Genomic DNA, 23,642 nt, shown 5'->3' with positions numbered 1-23,642 from the left:
ATATGAAATCATTTTAACATGACAAAAAATGAGCAGCAAGCAAAATGTACTTTAATTTTGAAATTTTCAGGGAGAATTACGGATATTCGTCACATGGAATAACAATAAAATTGAATGTGAAGAAGCCCAATGGGGCTGCAGAGGGGCTGGAGCCTGTGAGCTGTGAGATCCAGGGACAAAATCTCAGCCTCACCGCTGCTTCTGCCATCGTCCAGAGACCAATGACCCCCTGTCTTTCCTCCACCACCTATTCAGGACACAGGACATGCAGTCATGGATAGAAATGAGATGGTGCCATAGGGCCAAAGTGGCCAAGCAAGCTGAGCAATATGGTGATATGGCAGCCTGCATCAAGTCTGGAAAGGAGCAAGAAGCTGAATTACCTAATGAGGAAAGGAATCTTCTCTCAGCTGCTTATTGGAACCCATAGGTCATCTTGGAGTGTAGTTTCAAGTATTGAGCAAAAGACAGAAAGTTCTGAGAAAAAGCAGCAAATCGTGTGAGAACACAGGAAGAATTGAGAACAAGCTAAGAGATATCTGCAATGATATACTATCTCTTTTGGAAAAGTTCTTGACCCCTAGTGCTCCACAAGCAAAGAGAAAAGTTTTCTATTTGAAAATAAAGAAAAACTTCTATCACATCATGGCTGAGGTTGCTGCTGGTAATGACATGAATTGTGAATCAGGCACACCAAGCATACCAAGAAGTTTTTTAAGTCAGCAAAAAGGAAATGCAACCAATGCATCCTATCAGATTGTGTCTGGCCCCTAAATTCTCAGTGTTCAATTATGAGATTCTGAACTCCACAGAGGAAGTTTCTTTTCTTGAAAAGACAGCTTTTGATGAAATCATTGCTGAACTTTATACTTTATGTGGGTTATGTTACTTCTATTTTAATTTCTGTATTTCCCATGTGTTTTCTGTTAGTTTGTTTCATATTAGAAGAGTAAAGCCCGTTAACATTTAGTGAGTTATCCGTTTTCATCATGAGATGGCCAGTATGATGATGTGGAATTTTTAAACAAGGTATAAATGTTTGGCATGTGCTTTGGTTCATGGTGACTTCACAAGAGCCAGTGTTGAAACTGATTCCATGTCTAAGCGAAGAAATCTTCCTACATATTGATTTGTCCTGGTGGAGATTAAGAGGGAAATTGGTTCCAGTCAAGGTGTGGTTATTGTGGGTATTATAAAGTTTTGGAGCACTTGTAGGGCTGTGGCTCAAATATTCCATGGCTATTCCAAGGTGCAATCATGTATTTCTGTGGAAGAATCTATTTCAGTGAGCACACATTTGACTACAGCACCAGAAGTGTTCTTTCAGACAAAGTTGTAACCCAATTAAGGGCAGAAATGGTTCACATTCCATTATTTGTGAAATTACCTGCTGTTTGCTCAAATTATTTTTGCTACACGTTTTATTTGTATTTCAATGTTTTAGACAACCTAAGAACTGATGTAAAAGTAAAGGTGTAGTAAAAATGAACTGCTTGGTATTGACAATTCATGTATATTCAGCAAAGCCATAAACAAAGAAACCCTATGTTTAGGAAATGAAAAGACTTGGAAAAAATTATGTTCAGTTATTATATTAAAAATTATATTAAGCCCAAAGAAACTTAGGTCCCATCGTTTCCCTTATTTGCAATAACTAGTATATGTCTGAGTCAAGCAGAAAAGGTCAGATAAGTTGTTGTTAGGGAAATGAACCCTAAGATATGTATTCAAATGTTTTTTTTTTCTTTCAGATGATTGTTTCTAACACATTTAAAAGATCATTTCTTTGTTGCTTTGTATGTCCCTACCCCATAGTATATCCCCTGCTTTCACTGTATTTGAGGTTGGTATAATTTGTGGAGGGGAAGGGAAAAAAATTGTTTAAATAGGGATACAGGTGGATACATTGCAACAATGAGCGGTTATGTGGAAGATGTTATGTGGAAAAATGAACTTTACAACTTTGGTGGGAGGGAGCAGGATTGGGTTGGGGGGCTGGGAGGAGGATGGGAAGGAATAGGAAGGGGAAACAAAAGAGGAGGCTACAATGCTTGATAAGAAATGTACTCATTATCTTGCCCATGTAATTGAACCCCTCTGTACAGTATTTTCACAATAAAAAAACTCTATGTATTTAACTTGTTTTTAGATTCTTTTTCCTTCTGTGATTTTTTTCTTTTTTGCTATGTGCCTCAAACACATGTGTTGCAAAATAAAAAAACTAGTTAACAGGGAAATAAGATGATGGCCTGCTTTGTTTAATATCTTTTGAAATTTTCATGAACAATCCAAGCATAATTGTAAAGAACACATGTATTAAGTTCATTTGAGTGGAATAAAACATTTTTGAATGGACTTTTCAACTACTTTCTCTATTATTTTTCATGTAAATCATTTTTTTGAGTTTGAATCTCCTCTAAGAAAATTGTACATTATTAGAAAATTGTTCCTTAGTCACTTTTGGCAGGTAATAGGCTTTTACCGAGTTAAATTGCAAAGTTTATCATAACAACAAAAATACTAATGTAACCACCAAACACCTCCCATATTTCGCATTCTCTCCTCATCTCAAAAACAAAAGTGTTTTTTTTCTCCTTTGAGGAGTGGAAAATCTGCCCATATGACATTGGATAGCATTAACTGTAAATTCTATGCTTCCTAATCAGTTTTGGTTTTTCAGAATTTCTTGGTTTTAGGTAATGTTCTCTATTTTGTCTCAATCTGCTCGAAAAACTATTATTTCACTTAAGAAATTCTTCATGGAAATTGAAGTCAATAAAGCTTGAACATTCCTTTAAAAGATGTTAGTGAAACATGTTGATCCCTTTTTATCCTTTGCACTTCCTACGGAGTTTCTTAGCTTAAAATGTTACTAGCATGGATATTCTCTATCTTATCTGTTCTTGACATGTTACAATTTTTCCACTAGATAAATGAGCCTAATTTACATCATTTAAAATGAGAGACTGCCTAAATCTGTATTCCAAAGAAATTGTTCAATAGAATTTAAATACAATAAAATAAAATGCTCTTTTTTGTGTGCTAGACCTGGTTCTTGGACTCAAGCACTGGACATTGACCCTGAGCTTCTTTTGTTCCAGCCTAATGTTCTACCACTTAAACCACATCTCCACTTCTAGGTATTTTAGTAGTTTATTGGAGATTAGAGTCTCTTACACTTTCCTGCCCCAGCTGGCTTCAATCTGTGTTGCTCAGATCTCAGCCTTCTGATTAGCTAAGATTACAACCATGAGCCACCAGAGCCCAGTTACACAATAAACTCTATTAAATATAGATTATGTTTGTAAAAAAATAATATGGAATAGAAAACTTTAAATTTAAGGAGGATACTCTAAATCCCAAAACAAAAAGAAAATATCCCACCCTGAAATCTACAACACTTTTGATTTTGAGTATTGGAATATGGATAATTAGCCTACAGAAATTTCTTTGTAACTTTTTAAAAGTATGAAATCATTCTTGTGGAACAATCCAAAATGAATGTACAAATGTTGCTTTTAAGTAATTCATATTGTTTCTTAGCACAAACAACCGAACTGAAATTTACAGAGTAGATTTTCATATTTCGTACATATCACTGTAAAGTTTATGTTATTTTATATTAAGATTTCTATTCCACGTAGTTGTGTAAAAAAAAATAAGAAAAAAACCTCTGGATAGTAGCATTCCTGTGTATAATCTAAACAATAAATATAAGAAAAGCATATGGATATTTAAATTATTTTTTATTTTTATAAGTCTGCATTTTAGGGTGTCCTCAGCTTAGAATTTTGTGTTAGTATTATTTGTGCAACATAAGATTTTAATCTTCTGGTTCTTTGGCTGTGATTGGGTGGTTGGTGTTCTGTCACTCCTATGACTAATATTTCATGTTTCATCTTTATTAAGCCCTTTATCTCATGGAGGATGGCCACAATTCTTCATAGAATTGTTTAGGAATATGAGCATTTGGGAATTCTCAAACCTGTATTTACATAATCTTTACTGATTATGTTAAGCAGGTTAAATGACAAATTTCAAGTTATTGCTCAAGGGTGCTTCAAGTATTTGGATGCAGGGAAATGTGCCATTTGAAAACCATTACTGAAATATTATAATAAAAGTAATAAGTATTATACATTTCCCTGTATAATTTTGGGTGAGATAGTATTGAGTTATAACCTATATTCTCTCCATGGAGTTTAAATATATAAATGAATAAGAGTCCAAAAGCTCAATGGAGTCTTAGGATCCATTTTAATGAATAGAAAAATAATTCATGCAACGTATTTCCTTAATAACTAGTGGTATTAAAGTGGTGGATTTTTGTTTTAATATTCAATTATTTTTAGGAACCTTAGTTTTTATGAATTCTGCATGTATATTAACCTAGAATACTGTCTACCAACTAATGGATTGTGGAGTCATCTTCAGCGGAGCATTTAATACTCTACTGGAGACATCGAAGATTTTTCTCCCATAAGAAGACTTTGTGCTTTTTTCATTCCATGTATAATGTTTTGAGCAGGAAAATCTCGGACATAATCACACAGGTTCTTTCCTGACTATGTCAATTGCCTTTTCTCTAAGCCATGCATCAGAATCTTCTCTTCATAGTCAACAGCAAGAAAGAATGAGAGGATCTCTGGTGAGTTACTTTTTATATCTCAATTTTTACATTCCATTTAGGAAACTAAGTTTATCCAAGATTTAAAAACAAAAAAAAAATAGATTCAGCTTCAAGAACTTACTCCTAAATGAGGTGAAGAAGTTTTTTAGAATTTGTAGATTATAAATTGTTACAGTATGTCTTAGTTGAGGGCAGATTTGCCTCCAGTTTTCTGATGTGAGATAAAGTAGTCACACTTGTTTTGTAATTCAATGCCATTGAAGGGGTCACTTGTCATGTAAAGTGGACATTTGCTGACAACTTGTCAGAGATCATTTCCTCATGAGTAATGTTGAATTATGTTAAAGAAGTTTTACTGGAGTTTCTGAAATAGTGTGGTGACACACACGACTTCAAATATTAGAGATTACTTAGTAAGATATATGTAATTAAATTACTCTCCATATAAAACCTGATAATATTTGATGATATAGTGTGTGGTCTTCCTAGAAAGCCCTCTGTATTTTTCCTAAGGTGTCCTCGCAAGATTTTTTCTCTATTTACTCTCTTCATTCTGTTTCCTACTCATAAGATTTCATCATTTCACTCTTTGTCTCACTTTTTGTATATTTTCCTCCCTGTGTCTTCTTCTCTTTCAGTCCCCATTCTCTCCATCTCTCTCTCACCTTTTTTCAAATGATGTATCTGGGAAGTTGTTTGTTTTACTAATCAATTTTCCTTTGCTGACATGGCTCATGGAAATGACATTTTTCTTACCCAATCAGTTGCTTTTCTCTTTATGTCTGAGATGAGGATTTGCTGTGTTTCCATATTTGGTGTCTAAATTCAAATCTAATGGGATATACCTACCTCAGCCTCCACTGTGCCTTTCTTGTGCTAGTATTGGAACAGGAACTCACAGGCCTCACAGTCAATCAGCTTCCTCCTTCACTGTTTGCACTACTTCTTTTTAAAAAATATCTTTTTTTATTGTAAAATAGTGAACAGAGGGGTTACAGTTACATGAGTGCATTTCCTATGGAGCATTGTTACTTCCTCCATTGTTTTCCCCCTACAATTTCTTTCCTCTTCACTTCTGCAACTCCTCCCACCCTCCCTCACACAAATGGTAAAGTCATTTTCAACCTAGTGTATTGTACATCTCATTGTTACAATGGGTCAGCTTGTATCCCTATTTAAGCATTTTTTTTTTTTTGCGTCCTATCCCCAAATTAGAAAAATGTATATAAAAGATCTAGGGCACCACAAACAAATACAGTGAAAACAGGGTTATACCTTGGGGGAAGAATATACCAAAGGAACAAAAAAAATCACATAGTACATTATAATTGCATTGAAAAACAATACCAAGAAAAAGAAAAACCACTTGGGTTCCAGTCTTAGGGCTCATTTCGCTTCATATCATCTTATATGGTCATATGTACATAGCTTTTGACCATTTCTGCTTGCCCTAGACATGTACTAGTTATTTCAAATAAGGGAGACCATGGGACCTATGTTTCTTTAGGCCTGGTGTACTTCACTTAATACAAGTTTTTCCAAGTCTTTCCATTTCCTAATAAATGGGGTGATGCCTTTATTTCTGATGGAGGCATAGAAAAGCATTGTGTGAGTGTGTGTATGTGTGTGTGTGTATATATATACACATATATGTATAAATATTATATATATATGCATATATATGTAAATACCATATTTTCTTGATTCACTCATCTACTGAGGGGCATTGGGGTTGGTTCCATATCTTAGCTATGGTAAATAAAGCTGCAATAAACATAGGTGTGCTGGTAGCTTTAATATACTCTTGTTTGTGATGTTTGGGTAAATACCCTAAAGTGGGGTTGCTGGGTCATAGGGGAGCACTATGTGGAGTCTTTTGAGGAACCTCGATATTACTTTCCAAAGTGGTTGAACACGTTTACACTCCCACCAACAATGCAGTAGTGTTCCCTTTTCTGTCCACATCCCCTCCAGCATCTGTTGATATTAGTGTTCTTGACTAGCCATTCTATCTGGGGTGAGGTGGAATTTCAAGGTTGTCTTAATTTGCATTTCTTTTTGTCTAGAGAAGTTGAACTTTTTCGGTTTTTTTTGTATATTTTTAGTATGGCATTGCCCTATTTGTTATGAAATAGAAAAACTTGGAAAAAATATTATACTAAGTGAAGTAAGCAAGGCCCAAAGAAACATAAGTCCCATGGTTTCCCTTATATGCAATAAATAGTATACGTCTGAGACAAGCAGAAACGGTCAGATAAGTTGATTTTAGGCGAAATGAACCCCGTTAAGGATTCAAATGTATTTTCTTTCTTGTAATTGTTTCTAACATATTTATTAGTTGAGCCTATTTTTTTAAAATATGTCTTTTGGCCGTTCTTATTTCCTCTTCAGATTAGATTCTTGTTAAGTCTTTAGCCTACTTATTTATTGGGCAGTTGTTTCTCTGAGGATTTGTTGTTGGGGATTTAATTTCTTGAGTTCTAAATATATTTTAGATATGAAACCCATGTTCATTTTATGCCTACTGAAGATCTTCTCCCAATCTGTGGGCTTTGTATTTATCTTGTTAGCAATGTCCTTTGCCATGCAGACGCTCTGCGGTTTCATGCAATCCCATTTGTCCAACCTTTCTTTGATTTGTTGTGTTTCTGGGTCTCTATTAATAAAATTTTGGCTGGTGCCAAGGAGCCCTAGAGTTTCTCCTATACTTTTCTGTAGTGATTTTTAGGGTGTTTGCTTTGAATGTGAGGTTTTTCATCCATTTGGAGTTGATACTGGTGCAGGGTGATATATACAGATATAGCTTTAGTTTTCTACAGGTAATGAACCACTTTTTCCACCACCATTTACTGACGAAGTTGTCTTTCCTCCATTCTATTTTTTAGCTTCCTTCTCAAAGTTTAAGTGGATACAGGTCTGTGTGTTCATTTCCGGGACTTCAGTCCTATTCCTTCGGTCCTCAAGTTTGTCCTTGTGCAATTACCAAGATGTTTTGATTACATTGGCTTTGTAGTACAGTTTGAAATTTGGTAGTGATATTCTACTAGCATTGTCTTTCTGGTATGGATCATTTTTGCTATCTGGGATCTTTTATTGTTCCATATAAATTTCTGGCTTGCTTTTTCTATTTCACTGAAGAATGAGGTTGGACTATTGATAGGTATGGCATTGAATTTGTAGATAGCCTTTGGAAGTATTGTCATTTTCACGATGTTGGTCCTCCCATTCTGGGAGCATGGTAGGTTTTTCCACTTCCTAAGCTGTGCTTTAATTTCTTTTTTGGAACTATCTCTTGAGCCACACCTCCTCCAATATGTTGATTAGCTGTTTAATTTGAGTTGTCTACACAGTTGTCTGGCTTCCAGCCTTCTTAGTAGCTAGGGTACGATAAGCATCTTGAGCCAGAAGCACTTGTTTTGTTTTGTTTTTACTTACCTGAATATTTATCATTAACAGTTAATTGGATACTATGATAAAATTAGATTATTTTTAACAGCATATGTAAAATTAATATTCAAGCTAAGCTCCAGTATAAGTGACGTATTTTATTTCTAATAATTGTAGCTGTTCTTCTAACTGTGGTACATTTTCTTCACTAACTTTATGCTCACACAACTCCATGAAGAAATTGTTTCAAATTTAATTGAATCTATTGTTATTGTGGTGATGTATGGGCAGACTACCAGTTCTTGGGCCAGGTAATGAGTACATTTCCTTTCATACCCTCACTCTCTCCCAATGTTTCCCTTCCGTCCTGTCTCATGATTTTTATAGCTTACTTTCATCAATGCCTAATGGCCTCCACAGATCCTCTTTTTACCCCATTTCCTTCTAGTTCTCTGGCTTTCCCCCACTCTTCTGAAAATGTCCATGTGAATACACCATACATATTTAAACCCTTTTTTTTGCCAAACCTGGAGCTTGAATTTGGGCCCTTCTTAGGCACCATTCCCGATCTTGATTTGCTCAAGTCTACAACTCTACCACCTGAGCCACATTGCCATTTCCTAATCTTTCTGTTTATGCAGTGCTGAGGAATGGAACCTAGGGCTTTATGCAGATAGGCAAATACACTAACACTTAGCAGTATTCCCAGCCCCAAATTATTTGTTTTTATTTCAAAGGTGAAGTAAGAAAGAGGCTACATGTAATATTCTATAAATCACAATGAAGGAATACATTTTTTTGATATCCATTGTAATTTCCCTGTATTTATTTCACTCATAGAATACTACAAGTATATCTTTTAATTTTCATGTATTTATAACAGAACTTTAATTTCTCATATTGATTTCTACACCATTTGTCTTCAGATTTACTTTTAATCTTGGAATATGTGTCTTGATAAATGTAACACCATAGTGTTTTATAAACAGCATTAAGTTTAACATAATGGAATCCATTTGTGTGTTCGTGCTGATTTTTTGTCCGGTTGTTATATCAATTAGTAAGAGGCCAATTAGTTCTGCAATAGTAATGGTAGATTAAAGTATTAAAACTGCATGGTCTTTTAAACATGTCTTTGTACACTTTGATTTTCAGCATAAATTTTTATTATCATAATGTATCATCAGTCTGTTATTATCAATGATCTGTATCTGTGGTCATATATTTTGGGCTGATACTTATTTCCTACATATTATCACTATTTGTATTTTTCATCATTAACTTTTGCTCATGGTATCTTTGTATGTTTTTTTAATTTTTATTTATTTTGAGTTGTACAAATTCAATGGAACATAGAAACAAATCTTTGAAAATGTAGGGCATGATGTATTAGAAAAACTTTGTATGTGTAATTACCAAGTTAATATGGAGGCAAATGTTTCTACTTTGATTATATTTTCTCTCATTTTATACATAACACAGAAAGTACCAACCACAATCTGTAATACAAAAGCATACATGTAGAAGAATGAAAGTCTAGCTTTGGTGTTCTCATGATTCAGGGATAATAAATTGATAGAATGTGCCCTTAGAGAATCTGGTGTCATTTGATAATGTGGCTGTGGAATTTAGCTGTGAGGAGTGGCAGGAATTAAATATTTCTCAGAGTACCCTGTATAGAGATGTGATGCTAGAAACCTATAGCATGCTGGTGTCCTTAGGTGAGCCAAAAATAACACATTAACTTGAAAAGTTAAGTGGGGCTTGACCTCTGGGCGTTGGTGCAGTGCCTCAGCTCTTCAGTTCAAGGTGAGCACTCTATCACTTGAGCAACAGCTCCTCTTCAAGCTTTCTGGTGGTTAATTTGGAGATAAGTATCTCACAGCTTTCTTACTAGGGCTGGCTTTGTATGGCAATCCTCAGATCTCAGCCTAATGAGTAGCAAGGAATATAGGCATGAACCATTGGTGCCAGGAAAATGATTTGTTTTCAGTAGCTATGTGAATATTTATCGAAATTTCAATGCTATTTGGATGTAAAATTCCAGTCTGTGGGAATGTCATTTGTTTGGAATGAAATCTTCAGGTAGATTATGTACATTCTGAGGCAATTTTATTTTCATGCTACTACTATGATAATATTGTAAAGTTTAATGTTCTTAGCAAAAGTGTATCCAGCAAGTTAATTCTTTGTGTTCCTAACAAAGTACCCCACAAGGTAGGAAGTTCATTTTCTTGCAGTTCTATAGTAAAACAATTTTCCTTCACATTTTACTTCTGCTGAAGCTCTGTGCTTCAGCCTGAGAATGACCTTTGTTCTTTACATGAAATGTCTGGTTATTTCTGTATGAAGAAAATTAATAAGACCCTTTTTAAAAAATCTTGCAGTCCTTGCATATTTTGAGTTGTTCAAGAATTAAAAAAAGCAGTTTGACAAAAGTTCCAAACTTATAGGTATCCCATTGAATTTGTAGATAGCCTTGGGAAGTATTGCCATTTTCACGATGTTAATCTTCTAAATCGAGGAGCATGGGTGGTTTTGCCATTTTCTAAGTTCTGTTTTGATTTCGTTTTTCAAGATTTTAAAGTTTTCATCATAGAGGTCCTTCACTTCTTTGGTTAAGTTTATTCCTAGGTATTTTATTTTTTGTGGGGCTATTACAAATGGAGTTGATTTCCTTTCAGTCACACTTTTCTCATTGTTGAAATACTGAAAAGCCATTGATTTTGGGGGGTTAATTTTATACCCTGCTACTTTGCCAAAGTTTGAATCAGCTTGAGTAATTTGGGAGTGGAGTCTATGGGATTCTTTAACTACAAGATCATGTCATCTGCAAAGAGGGAGAGTTTTATTTCTTCTTTCCCTATTTGGATCTCCTTTATGTCTACATCTTGTCTTATTGCTGTAGCTAGGCATTCTAATACTAGATTGAAGAGAAGTGGAGAGAGTGGACATCCTTGTCTTGTTCCTGAGTTCAGAGGAAATGGTTTTAGTTTTTCACCATTAAGTATAATTCTGGCTATAGGTTTGTCATAAACAGCCTTTATTGTATTGAGGAATGTTCCATGGATTCCTAATTTTTCCAAAACCTTCATCATAAAGGGGTGTTGGATCTTGTCGAATGCTTTTTCTGCGTCTATTGAGATAACCATGTGGTTCTTATCCTTGCTCCTGTTTATGTGATGAATAATATTAATTGAATTTGCGTATATTGAACCAGCTTTGCATCCCTGAAATGAATCCTGTTTGATCGTATTTTATAATTTTTTGGATGAATTGTTGAAGTCGATTGGCAAAAATTTTGGTGAGAAGTTTTCATCAATGTTCATCAAAGAAATGGGTTCATAGTTCTCTTTCTTTGATGAATCCCTATCAAAATTCCAACCTTATCCTGCAAGGAAATAGAAGAGGCAATCCAAACATTCACATGGAACAATAAAAGACCCAAATAGAAAAAACGCTCCTCAATGGAAAGAACATTGGTGGAGGAATATCAATACCAAATTTCAAACTCTACTATAAAGCCATAGTAATCAAAACAGCTTGGTACTGGCATAAGAACAGAACTCAGGACCAAAGGAATAGAATTGAAAACCCAGAAAGAACCTCTAGACCTATAGCCAACTAATATTCGATAAGGGAGCTAAAATAATAGAATGGAAGGAAGACAGCCTCTTCAATAAATGGTGCTGGAAAAATTGGTTAATTACTTGTAGAAAACTAAAGCTAGATCCTTATATATCACCCTGCACCAGAATCAACTCCAAAAGGCTCAAAGACCTCGGAGTCAAAGCAGACACTCTGAAAACATTACAGGATGGAATAGGAGAAACCCTAGGTCTCCTTGGAGCAGGCGGATATTTTCTTAATAGAGAACCGGAAGCACAACAAATCAAAGAAAGGTTGGACAAATGGGATTGCATGAAGTTGTAGAGCTTCTGCATGGCAAAGGACATAGCTAGCAAGATCAATAGAAACCCAAGAATTGGAAGAAGATCTTCACTAGCCATACAATGGACAAAGGTCTCATATCTAAAATATACTTGGAACTCAAAAAATTAAATCCCCCAACAACAAATCCTCAAAGAAACAACTGCCCAATAAATAAGTGGGCTAAAGACTTGAAGAGAAACTTCTCTGAAGAAGAAGTAAGGATGGCCAATAGACACATGAAGAAATGCTCAACCTCCCTTGCCACAAAAGAAATGCAAATCAAAACAACATTGAGATACCACCTCATCCCAGTTAGAATGGCAAAATCAAGAACTCTAACAACAACAGATGCTGGAGGGGATGTGGACAGAAGGGAACCTTACTTCATTGTTGGTGGGAGTGTAAACTTGTTCAACCACTTTGGACAGCAGTATGGAGGTTCCTCAAAAGACTTCAAATAGAGCTCCCCTATGAACCAGCAATCCCACTTTTGGGGGATTGTTTACAAACAAATGTTTGTAAACAAATGATTACAAACAAGACCACACTAAAGCTACCAGTACAACTAAGTTTATTGCAGCATTATTTACCATAGCTAAGATATGGAACCAACCCAGATGGAACCAACCAGCTGCCCCTTAGTAGATGAATGGATCAAGAAAATGTGATATATATACACAATGGAATTCTATGCCTCCATCAGAAAGAATGACATTGCCCAATTTTTAGGAAATGGAAAGGCTTGGAAAACATTATATTAAGTGAAGTAAGCCAGGCCCAAAGAAACTTAGGTCCCATGGTATCCCTTACTTGCAATATCTAGTATATGTATGAGTCAAGCAGAAAAGGTCAGATAATGTGATGTTAAGAAAATGAACCCATAGATATGTATTTAAATGTTTTTTTTTCTTTCATTCATTTGTTTCTAACGCATTTATAAGATTATTTCTTTGTTGCTTTGTATGTCCGTCCCCTACAGTATAACCCCTGTTTCCACTATATTTGATGTCGGTATAATTTATGGAGGAGATGGGGAAAAACAAGTCGTTTAAGGATACAGGTTGATCCATTGCAACAATGAGAAGTACAAGTTTTCATGTCGAAAACGAATTTTCAACTTTGGTTTGGGGGGGAGGGGTGTGCGGGGGGAGAATTGGTTGGGGGCGCTGGGGGAGGCTCGGAAGGTATGTGAAGGGTAAACAAAGGAGGAGGCTGCAATGCATGATAAGAAATGTACTCATTATCTTGCCCATGTCATTGTAACCCCTCTGTACAGTTTGTTCACAAAATATTTTAAAAAATTAATTAAAAAATTCCAAAATTTCTTCCGTAAAGAGAAGACTGTCTTCCCAAACTTGAGATGATTATTGTGGGTGGATATTCAATCTAGAAAATACATACATACATACATACATACATACATACATACCTATTTATCACTATTGGAAATATGTACTGGAAATCACTAGTTTAGAGGGAGTACTTATTTATAATCCAAACCTAGTACTAGATGCAGTGGTTCATGCCTGTAATTCTTAGGAGTCTGAAATCTGAGGCTTTCAGTTTGAAGCAAAAACTGCCAGTGAAATCTCCAAGAGATTCTTATGTCAAGATAACCACTCTTAAACTGGAAGTGGAGTTAGGACTCAAACTAATAGAATGCTAACCTTGAGAAACAGAATTGCGTTCAAGTCACACAACCTGCAAAATTAAATCAAGCCTCGTGGAAAGTCAACCATGGAGCCAGGGAGAAATGAAAGAAGATTTGGGACCAACCTTGTTAACAGGATATCTGAAATCTTACAACAATTTTGACACAGCATGAGCAATAGTTCTTCACTCTTATTAACAGGGCACACCGGTCCTAAACCTCAATTGATTATCAAGCTGGAGCAAGATGAAAAGCCATATATGGCAGAAGCCTCAGACAAGAATTTACCAGGTGAGTTAAGGCATCTTGCATAGTGATCTTGGATCCAGAACCAAATTGATAAATTCATCTTGCTCTGTACTGACCAATAATATTCCTAGTTCCCCTGAGTCCCATGTGTGGCAGAGAACTAGGTGATCTTTGTATTAGACTTGTGAATCAAAAATGCTTGTAGATGCCCACTGAACTGTGTATGGCAGTAAAGGTAAAGTTAGCAATTCTTTCTCTTTGTGGAAATTGTTTTGAAAAAAGAAAATTAGAAATGTCAAAAATGCGATTTAGTTTTCTTTGAAACTAGGACTAGGCAGGTATAGCAAATGACTATGCCAAGGCTGCTATCCTCTGATAAGGATAAGGAAGGTAGAGGCCAAGATACAGAACCAAAGCTTTCAGTCTAGAGAGAATGATTAACTAGGTGGTGAGCTGATGTGGCTTTAATTCATGAGTCTGAGGGTTTAAAAGTCTGATGAGCTGGGCGCTGGTGGTTCACGCCTGTAATCCTAGCTACTCAGGAGGCTGAGATCTGAGGATCGCGGTTCAAAGCCAGCCCGGGCAGGAGAGACTGTGAGACTCCTATCTCCAATAAACCACCAGAAAACTGGAAGTGGCGCTGTAGCTCAAGTGGTAGAGTACTCGCCTTGAGCTGAAGAACTGAGGGACAGCACCCAGGCCCAGAGTTCAAGCCCCACGACCGACCAAAAAATAAATAAATTAATTAATTAAAAAAAATAAAAGTCTGATGAGTTTCTGTCTAAGATGGAGGGGAACAAATTTTAAAATTTCCAAAGATACTTAAAATAATTCACAGTGAGAACTTATAACTGAAGAAATGTGGTTATAAAACCTTATTCTTAGGTGAAAGACAAAGGTTTGTATAAAAATGTTACAATCTCCAAAGTTAGATAATACTCTTCTCCTAATGTTTGAGAAGTAAAGTAGCACAATATAAAATTGTTTTAAGAAAATAAGATCAATCAAAACAATTTTTGGGAAAAAAGAGGAATGCTAAATATTAAAATATACAGGTTAAAAGTCTACCAGTAAATAGTTTAGTAAATTGTGTAAATAATTCCTTTGACATAAAAAAGAAGAAAAACCTGAAACACAGAAAAAAAATTTCCATCATAAACTACCAGTTTTACTCTTTTTTTATTGTGAAAATACTCTACAGAGAACTTACAACTACATGGGCAAGGTAATGAGTACATTTCTTATCAAGCATTTTTGCCTCCTCCTTTGTTTCCCGTTACCATCTCTTCCCATCATTCCCCCCACCCTCCCCCCTCGCCAAAGTTGTAAAGTTCGTTTTTCGACATAACGTCTTGTACATCTCATTGTTGGAATGGGTCCTCCTTCCCCTCCACAAATTATACCTACATCAAATACAGTAAAAACAGGGGTTATACCGTGGGGGAGGTACATAAAAGCAACAAAGAAATATCTTATAAATATAGTTAGAAACTATAGCAAGAAAGAAACAAAAACATTTGGGTCCTTATCTTAGGGTTCATTTTGCCTAACATCAACTTATTGACCATTTCTGCTTGTCTCAGACATATATTAGTTATTGCAAATAAGGGGAACCATGGGACCTATGTTTCTTTGGGCCTGGCTTCCTTCATTTAATATAATTATCCCAAGTCTTTCCATTTCCTAACAAATGGAGCCATATCATTCTTTCCAATGAATGCATGGAATTCCATTGTGTATATATACCACATTTTCTTGATCCATTCATCTACTGAGGGGCATTTGTGTTGGTTCCTTATCTCAGTTATGGTAAATAATGCGGCAATAAAGATAATTGTGCTGGTAGCCTTAGTATGGTCTTGTTTGTGATCATTTGCGTAAATACCTAGATATGGAATTGCTGGGTTATAGGGGAGCTCTATGTGGAGTCTTTTGAGGAGTATCCATTCTACTTTCCAAGTGGTTGAACAAGTTTACACTCCCACCAACAATGCAGTAGGGTTTCCTTCTGTCCATATCCCCTCTAACATCTTATTAGAGTTCTTGATTATAGTAGCTCAGTGGTAGTGTATTTGCCTTGCATGCCTAAGGCTCTGGGTTCGATTCTTCAGCACCACATAAGCAGAAACAATTGGGAGTGGTGTTGTGGCTCACGTGGTAGAAAGCTAGCATTGAGCTGAAGAGCTGAAGGACAACACCAGGACTGGAGTTCAGGCTCCATGACAAAAAAGGAACAGCATTACTTTCTTAATCAATACATTGTGATGAAAGAAATTTATTTCTCAAAAATCAATTCTACTTTAATATTTTAAAATTTGTAACAGTTAAGATGGGAAAAATGTCTTTTCATTAAGGAGTATTTGGATCTTATGTATGTTTTTTTTCTTCTTTATATGACTCATTTTAGATATTAAAAAAAATGGAGCATGTGACTGAGACTTACCAGGAAGGTCCAGATGAATGTCTGTATGACGTAGTTGTCACAAATAGACAATAGAGCAAAGAGTGAGATTAGTGACAACTTCTAACTTGACCTCAAAACAGAAGACAGATCTGAATAGGAATGATGAGAACTCCTTAAGAATGAGGAGGGATGAGTTCATTCAGTGTCAGAACACGCTCTCCTACAATGAGTCTGGTAGTGAATGTGAGAAATCATTTAGTAAGGATTTATACCTTACAAAACCTGAGAGGAAATATCCAGAGAAGCCTGATGAGTATTAAGCAATATGCAAAATCAATCTCTAAGACGTCAGAACTAAGTTCTGACCAACCTCAAACAACACCAGAAGAGAAACCCTATGAATATGAAGAATGTAGGGAATTTTCCACTCAAAAGTCAGGTCTCAGGAGGCATCACAGAACTGACACAGAACAGAAGTTTGATGAATGCAACAAATGTGGAAAATCATTCAGAATGAAGTCATACATCACTTTGCATCAGAGAATACACACAGGAGAGAAATCTTATGTACGTGACAAATGTGGAAAGTATTTCAGACAGAAGTCAGACCTTACTGTACATCAGAGAACTCATACAGGAGAGAAACCTTATGAATGTAACAAACGTAGAAATTTTTTTTTACCTGTAATGCACACCTTCATCTTCATCAGAGAACAAACACAGGAGAAAAACTATTTGAATGTAACAAATGTGGAAAGTATTACAGACAGAAGTCAGACCTTACTGTCCATCAGAAAATACACACACTTATGAGTGTAACAAATGTGGAAAGTATTTCAGATCAAAATCACACCTTACTCTCCATCAGAGAAAACATACAGGGGAGAAACCTTATGAATGTAATGTGTGTGAAAAGTCTTTCACCTATAAGTCATACCTTACTGTTCATCAGAGAACACACACAGGAGAGAAACCTTATAAATGTAACAAATGTGGAAAGTATTTCAGACTTAGATCATGCCTTACTCTCCATCAGCGAACACACACAGGAGAAAAACCTTATGAATGTAATGGGTGTGAAAAGTCTTTCACCCATAAGTCACACCTTACTGTTCATCAGAGAACACAAACAGGAGAAAAACCTTATAAATGTGACCAATATGGAAAGTATTTCACAGTAAAGTCACAGCTTACTGCTCATCACAGAATACACACAAGAGAGAAACATTATGAATGTACAAAATGTGGAAAATATTTCAGACGTAAGTCACACCTTACTGTCCATCAGAGAACACACACAGGAGAGAAATCTTATGAATGTAATGTGTGTGGAAAGTCTTTCACCCATAAGTCATACCGTACTGTTCATCAGAGAACACACACAGGAGAGCAACCTTATAAATGTAACAAATGTGGAAAGTATTTCAGACTTAGATCGTACCTTACACTCAATCAGAGAATACACACAGAAGAAAAACGTTATGAATGTAATGTGTGTGAAAAGTCTTTTACCCATAAGTCACACCTTACTGTTCATCAGAGAACACACACAGGAGAGAAACCTTATAAATGTAACCACTGTGGAAAGTATTTCAGAGTAAAGTCACAACTTACTGCTCATCAGAGAATACACACAGGAGAGAAAAATTATGAATCTACAAAATGTGGAAAATATTTCTGACATAAGTCACACCTTATTGTTCACCAGAGAACACACAGGAGAGAAACCTTATGAATATATCAAATGTGGAAGTATTTCACATTTAGATCATCAGAGAACACACAAAGGAGAGAAAACTTATGAATGTAACAAATGTGGAAAGTATTTCAGATTTAATTCATAACTTAATCTCCATCAGAGAACACACACAGGAGAAAAACTTTATGAATGTAACAAATGTGGAAAGTCCTTCATTTGGAGTTCATACCTCAGGAAGCATAAGAGAATCCACACACATGAGGAACCTAAGGAATGTGATAACTATGGAAAGTCTCACCTGAAAGAAAAATAAATTTGCATGATAGAACCAAAACCTGATAGAAGCCTTGTGAATGTAGCAAATGTGCAACCTTTTAGCCAGAAGACATACCTCATGGTTCCAAATTGAATGAACACGGGAACAAAATCTTATTAATAAAAAAATATGGAAAGTTTTCAAGAAGTCATAGTTAAATTTTCAACAGAAAGCACACAGGAGAAAAACATTATGAATGAAACAAGTATCAACAGGTGGACCTGTTGCAACAATGAGAAGTACAAGTTGTCATGTCCAAAACGAGCTTTAAAACGTCGGTGCGGGGAGGGGGGAGGCTGGGAAGGGATGTGAAGGGTAAACAAAGGAGGAGGCTGCAATGCTTGGTAAGAAATGTATGCATTATCCTGTCCATGTAATTGTAACCCCTCTGTACAGTATGTTCACAAATAAAATAAAATAAAATAAGAAACAAGTATCAAAAAGGTCCTTCACTTAGTAATCATGCATGAATGAGTGTTTATAGAGCACACAGAAGAAAGACAAGGAATGAATAATACCAATGTAGAAAACCCCATTTCGACAGCATAGCACAGTGTTCATCAGAGAACTGAATCACATAGGAGAAAAGAAAACTAACAGGTCTAACAAATATGCAATTTTTAATGTGAAGTCAGTCCTCAGTACATCCAAGAACATAATAAGGAGAGAAAATATGAGTATACTAAATGTAGACCAATATTTAGCCAGAAGTTTCAGAGGTTTCTCTATAGATTTCAGAGACCTAGAGACAAGATAGAATGTCAACTGAACATTAGAGGACGTCTTTCAAGCAGAAATGAACCTTCAGCCAGCATTAGAGCACTCACACAAAAAAGAAACCCAGCATAGGGAAACCTTTGGCAGAAACCTCTGTAAATTATACAGAAATCCTTCATGTCAGAATTAAGCTAGGTGTAAGGGGAAACCACTCACTGAGCCAATATTTCTCATCCTCTCATTGTGTAGAGTAGGGATGATGCCCCTTCATATTATTCAGGGGTTGGACCAAAGGAATGGGTATCAATTATTTACAGGCTTGACAAAGAATTAAGATAGTGAAATTGTTGACTTGTGTCTTTTATATTAATAAATGGATGTTCAAGGAAATTTTATAAACATTTCTCAGAAATATGAGCTCTGGAACTTGGAGATTGAACTCAGATCATCCAGAGAGTTTTGTTAGTGCTAGATGGGGAAGTACTGTCATGCTTTAACCCAAGGACATGAGAGCATCAATTTCTCCACTGCTCCCCAAAAGTCTTCCAGTATATGTGTGGTCTATGTATGCATTATAACACTGTCACTATTACTATTACTAGAAATTGTAAAACTTTTATTATTACTAGTTTCTTTGGTGGAAAAATAAATACATGATTCTTAAGCATTTGGATTTGGATGAGTAATGGCAAAATGATTTTACTACATGCTGTTTATATTTAATTACTACTGAGTCTCTTGTGAATTTTTCACTTGTTGACCATGCTACTGTTCTTCTCAGTAATAAAACACTAGTGTGGATATTGTGGAGAGTCTGTGTTTTCTCACTGTTATGGAAGGTGAAAGTGAATTTCTCAAGAGGAGAATATTGCTTTTTCTAGTTCCAAATTTCTAGTTCTATAACAAATTATGTTATGGTTTTGCTAAATTTAATTCTGTAGCAATTAAAAAAACCAGACTCATGGAAAAAATGATGGACAAAAGCTAGCTTGAATACTTACAGATATCCATGGGATTATAGAGCTAAGCAGAAAGAGGAAGGACTGTGCTATATATTTGGCAGGGTAAAATACAGACAAAAACGATCCTTGTGGTCCCTGGGGTAACATGACAGGGGTGTCGGTGCAGAGGGAACTAGTCAAGGTGCTCTGAGGGAAGCTGAGTGAAGAGGTGGTGGGGCGTGAATATTGCTTTCAGAATAAATTTCTTTGCCTGTTTTTTGGGTCCCATAAACATCCCCCCTTACCTGACCAGGATAGGGGCCATTATGTCATGCTATATGTCTGTTCATGTCTTGATTCCTGTTTAGTACAAGTTCCTTGTTGTTGGAAATTTTTTGTTGTGAACTATGTGGTTCTACCATGATTAGGCAACGTATTACTGCTAAAATTCCAAAAGTTTTAAATGGCAAATTTTAGCATTTAATGTGCTCTATAATCTGTGCACAAACATCTCTGTCTTTCTATATGTAAAATATGTAAATTGTAATGGTTCCAAAGTTACCAACTTTTCTGCTTGCTAAAAATCTTTTGTCAGTGGAAGCTGTTGTTTAATCTGAATTGCTTTGTGACATGACTATAAGCCAAAATTTTTTTAAAAAGGCAGTTTTAAAAGACCATGGGAAAGGAGTTAGAAAAGCTGGTTTCCTTTCCAAGTCAATGAAATTGGTAATTAAGTTGGCTGTGATTTATGTTATTTCTTATGTCTATCTATGCTAAGATTAAATATTGTACCTCTGACCATGACTGGTAAACTAAGGCTCAGGTTTTAATTCTCTGTTTTGTCCCCTGTGCAATGATCAATTCCCTATAAGATCAAGGGACCACAATGCATCAAGATGCAGTTTGCTCCTATGCATTGGAAATACCCATGTAACAGAACAAAGTTGTCACAACTGCCTAAACCAGTGACACCAGCCTGCAAAAGCCAGTGTGGTCTTTCACCAGTGGTCTTTAACCAATGCATATAGAATTTTGCAGGTAACCAGCAAGAGATGGGACAGTCCATACACACTGGGAGATGCCAATACCTTGCCTAGACTCCAGCCATGCTGAAACACACATGATGAAAAGACTGCGAATTTGGGGTACAAAAAGAATAAAAAACAAGCCAGTTAAGAAATTTGTTTCTGTAATGTTAATCACCACCATCTTACACCATAAGGGGTGTGTGAACAAAAAATCTAAGTTGACTTATCTCTAAAGGGCAAGAGATACTAAGTCTAGATTCTTGGTACAGAGCTATTGCATTAAAATAAACTGTTGATTTCCTAAATGTAACTCACACTGTAGAAAAAAATGGGCAGTTTAAACGTTCAGCCAAGAGGTAAATGGGGGATTATTATAGGAAGATGGCTACAAATTCAATACGATACCTATCAAAATTCCAAACTCATTCTTCAAGGAAATTGAAGAGGCAATCCAAAAATTCATATGGAACAAAAAAAGAACCCGAATAGCAAAAACGCTCCTCAATGCAAAGAACACTGCTGGTGGAATATCAATACCAAATTTCAAATTCTATTATAAAGACATAGTAATCAAAACAGCTTGGTTCTGGCATGAGAACAGATCTGAGGACCAATGGAATAGAATTGAAAACCCAGAAATGAACCTACAGACCTATAGCCAACTAATCTTTGATAAGGGAGCTAAAATAATAGAATGGAAGAAAGACAGCCTCTTCAATAAATGGTGCTGGCAAAATTGGTTAACTACATGTAGAAAACTAAAGCTAGATCCTTATATATCACCCTGCACCAGAATCAACTCCAAATGGCTCAAAGACCTCGGAGTCAAAGCAGACACTCTGAAAACATTACAGGATGGAATAGGAGAAATCCTAGGTCTCCTTGGAGCAGGTGCAAATTTTCTTAATAGCGTCCCGGAAACACAACAAATCAAAGAAAGGTTGGACAAATGGGATTGCATGAATTTGCAGAGCTTCTGCGTGGCAAAGGACATAGTTAGCAAGATCAATAGAAAGCCCATGGACTGGGAGAAGATCTTCACTAGCCATACAATGGACAAGGGTCTCATATCTAAAATATACTTGGAACTCAAAAAATTAAATCCCCCAATAACAAATCCTCAAAGAAACAACTGCCCAATAAATAAGTGGGCGAAAGACTTGAAGAGAAACTTCTCTGAAGAAGAAAGAAGGATAGCCAATAGACGCATGAAGAAATGCTAAACCTCCCTAGCCATAAAAGAAATGCAAATCAAAACAACATTGAGATACCACCTCATCCCAGTTAGAATGGCAAAAATCAAGAACTCTAACAACAACAGATGCTGGAGGGGATGTGGACAGAAGGGAACATTACTTCATTGTTGGTAGGAGTGTAAACTTGTTCAACCACTTTGGAAAGCAGTATGGAGGTTCCTCAAAGGACTTCACATAGATCTCCCCTATGACCCAGCAATCCCACTTTTGGGCATTTTCCCAAATGTTTACAAACAAGACCACACTAAAGCTACCAGCACAACTATGTTTATTGCAGCATTATTTACCATAGCTAAGATATGGAACCAACCCAGAACCCCCTCGGTAGATGAATGGATCAAGAAAATGTGGTATATATATACAATGGAATTCTATGCCTTCATCAGAAAGAATGACATTGCCCCATTTGTTAGGAAATGGAAAGGCTTAGAAAAAATTATATTAAGTGAAGTAAGCCAGGCCCACAGAAACATAGGTCCCATGATTTCCCTTATTTGCAATATCTAGTATATGAATTAGTCAAGCAGAAAATATCAGATAATGTGATGTTAGGAAAATGAAACCATAGATATGTATTTAAATGTTTTTTTTCTTTCATGCATTTGTTTCTAATGCATTTATAAGATTATTTCTTTGTTGCTTTGTATGTCTATCCCCCACAGTATAACCCCTGCTTTCACTATATTTGATGTTGGTATAATTTGTGGAGGAGATGGGGAAAAACAAGTGATTTAAGGATACAGGTGGACCTGTTACAACTATGAGAAATAGAAGTTGTCATGTCGAAAATGAACTTTAAAACTTTGGTGCGGGTGTGTGTGTTTGGGGGGGGGCAGGGGGAGGCTCGGAAGGGATGTGAAGGGTAAACAAAAGAGGAGGCTGCAATGCTTGATAAGAAATATACTCATTATCTTGCCCATGTAATTGTAACCCCTCTGTACAGTATGTTCACAAAAAATGAAAATTAAAATAAAAAAAGAGGTAAAGAGTGTTGCCCAGTGTTTCAATGAGGAATTTAAATTCAAAGTAAACTGACTTTTCAAAAAAGTTTACAAATGTCCTCCCCATTGTCAGAAATTTGTGACATTGTGGGGAATAGCAGGTCTCCCAGACAAAGTAAAGTTTAAAAGGAAAAATTATACTAAAGGTTGATTTCAAAGTAGAAAATAAAAATTAGGATTACCAAAAGGATTGTTTAACCTACTTTGCCATTATAGGTTTTTTTATAACAGTTTCCAAAAGGCCCACAATAAAGGACAGAGGACACGTTTGTCAGATGTAATGTTGGCCCTGAATAAATTCCAGGTAAGACCATGCTTTTAAATCTCCTTACGGTGCCCATCTTTGATGCTTTTACTTGGGGTAAATGTGGCCATAAGTAAAGCCAATTAAGCTGAAAAGTGGTGTGAAGCCAGGCTGTGCAGAGAAAGG

The 23,642-nt window shown here is 35.9% G+C and overlaps 1 pseudogene; it reads left to right on the top strand.

The window, feature by feature from the left end:
- Window positions 1–18,266, top strand: part of LOC138815581 (zinc finger protein 658B-like) — a 37,058-nt pseudogene extending 18,792 nt beyond the window's left edge.
- The last annotated feature ends 5,376 nt before the right edge of the window (window positions 18,267–23,642 follow it).

This window comes from Dipodomys merriami, unplaced genomic scaffold, assembly GCF_024711535.1.
Source record: "Dipodomys merriami isolate MVZ:Mamm:240054 unplaced genomic scaffold, mDipMer1.0.p SCAF_651, whole genome shotgun sequence".
NCBI lineage: Eukaryota > Metazoa > Chordata > Mammalia > Rodentia > Heteromyidae > Dipodomys > Dipodomys merriami.
Note: the sequence above shows the minus strand (reverse complement) of the source record. Positions and strands in the feature narration are given on the sequence as shown.